General features: G+C 34.7%; 1 pseudogene; it reads right to left on the bottom strand.

Moving 5' to 3' along the window:
- Positions 1-279: 279 nt before the first annotated feature.
- The window catches only part of LOC108757563 (uncharacterized), a 4,746-nt pseudogene continuing 2,552 nt past the window's right edge, over positions 280-2,473 (bottom strand).

Here is a 2,473-nt window from a genome sequence, read left to right as displayed (position 1 = left end):
TATATGTACTTGTAATTCAAGTACATATATGTACTTGAATTACTTCTATATACTATATATATATAGTATATATTAGTAATTCAAGATTGAATTATTTAAACAACGAAGATCCAGCTTCGACCGTAATAGGCATTTTAAATTTCTAGTATTGATTGTGTTTCTCATATATACGGTCTAAAAATAAAAATATTGTTAAAAAGGTAAGTTTGTATAAATAACAAGAAACAGTACCACCATTTGTGGTTTATTTTTTAATATAAAAATAATCCAATATACGATTTAATAAAATTCATATAATTTATCGATAATAAACTCATGTTTACCTATTAATTCTTCCCGGATCCATTAAAACATAAAACTATTTACATACGAATTACGATGTCATCTATGTTCGGTTTCAGGAGTAAACTTGGTAAGGTCGTAACAAAGCTTTCAAATATTTTTTCTGTGACAAACGAAACAAGTAATAGTTAGCGACCGTCTATTAAGTTAATTATACGTTATCTCACACATTCCTAAATGAGTGCTCTACAAAAATTAAATTATCCACCGTTTACAGTTTTTACTTTTTATTTAAAACGATTACCTGTGCAACTCATTTAAATTGCTGTTCAACATAATATCACCAAAAATACAAATGCGATTGCAATTCTTTCTTAAGCAAACGAGAAGATGCTTCAATAATCAGTCTTAAAGTATGATTCAAATTAATACAGTTGCTATACCAAACTGGTCCAGCTTTCAAACATAAGTTTTTAGTAGTTTAGTCAGTTGAGATAAAGTCGACGAGAGTCGCACTAATTTTCAATAATGCCTGAAAATGAATTTCGTGAAAAAGGCCTCATACATAATAATAATTAGATATAATTATTATTATATCTAATAATATTTCTTGTGTTTATTACATATAATACTTTAGAATGGATACGCAATAGCTCCTGACAGACTTGGGAACTTGTTCGTTGCAGTTATACAGAGATGTAAACCATACGTGAATTTGACAAAATTCCAAATTTTGTTTCAAACATTCTTTCGTAAATTCCATTTGAGAAAAATCTTTTTGACGTTTTCTGGATTCATTAATAAGAGGCTTTACTTTACCACAAGGAAACTTCGACAAGAAACTTTTCATATATGCATCATGAAACGTACCTTTAAGCCAACGCTTCATACGTCTGACGCTATAATCATCCTAATCAAACGTATCAATGTATTCCACAATCAATTGCATAATTACAATATTTTTCAATAATGCAGCTGTTTCTCTCAAAATTATAATCTCTGTGTAACTCTCAACTTTCTCATCTGGACATACGAGGGTCGTCTGAAAAGTTTTGAGCCTAACATAGAAACAAGTAATTTTTCGGTTAAATTCAATTTTATTTTTCACATAGTCTCCTTTTAAGTCGATACATTTTTTCCAACGATGCTCCCACCCCTTTAATCTATTCAAATAATACTGAGCGTCTTGCTTTGCAAAATAGGCGTCTACGGATGCGATAACCTCCTCGTGTGATGAAAATTTCTCCTCGGAGCCAAACTTTAAGCCTAGGAAACAGAAAAAAGTCGCTGAGGGCCAGATCTGGTGAATACGGTGGATGGTCAATTAATTCGAACCGCAATTCGTGAATTTTTGCCATAGCGACCGCCGAAGTGTGAGACGGTGCGTTATCTTGATGGAACAGCACTTTTTTCTTTTTCAAATGCGTTTTTTCTCAATTTCTGCCTTCAGCTTGTCAAGCAATGATGCGTAGTACGTCCCTGTTATTGTTTTACCTTTTTCAAGATAGTCGATCAACACAATTCCATGACTGTCCCAAAAAATAGTCGCCATCACCTTTCCCACCGATAAAACCATCTTTGCTTTCTTCGGAGCAGGTTCATCCTTCGCAGTCCACTGTTTTGATTGTTCTTTCGTTTCAGGAGTGAATTGGTGGACCCAAATTTCATCAACCGATATTAATCGACGCAAAAAATCCGACTCGTTTCGTTTAAACCGCTCCAACAGGGCCTTAGAAATGTTCATTCGAATGCGTTTTTGATCCAGAGTGAGCAAGCGCGTCACCCAACGCGCGGTTAACTTACGCATGCCTAATTCTTCAGTCAATATATGACAAACACGTTTTTTGATATGCCAACAGCCTCTGCTATCTCCCTAATCTTAATTCGGCGGTTGTCCATTATCATTTGATGAATTTCTTCGATGTTATCGCTAGTGGTCGCAGTTGTTGGCCGTCCCGAACGCTCATCATCAGTTAAGCTGGTACGACCACGTTTAAATTCAGCTACCCATCTTTTCACGGTGGCAAATGGTGGGGTAGAGTCCCCGTAAACAGCGTCCAACTCGGCTTTAATTTGCGTAGACGTATTGCCTTTCAAATGCAAGAATTTAATTATAGCACGATATTCAATTTTTTCCATTTTTACAAAATGACGACACAAATGATTGTCAAACAAGAACTGAACGTCCAAA

The sequence above is a fragment of the Trachymyrmex cornetzi genome, unplaced genomic scaffold, assembly GCF_001594075.2.
Source record: "Trachymyrmex cornetzi isolate Tcor2-1 unplaced genomic scaffold, Tcor1.1 scaffold1468, whole genome shotgun sequence".
NCBI classification, from domain to species: domain Eukaryota; kingdom Metazoa; phylum Arthropoda; class Insecta; order Hymenoptera; family Formicidae; genus Trachymyrmex; species Trachymyrmex cornetzi.
Note: the sequence above shows the minus strand (reverse complement) of the source record. Positions and strands in the feature narration are given on the sequence as shown.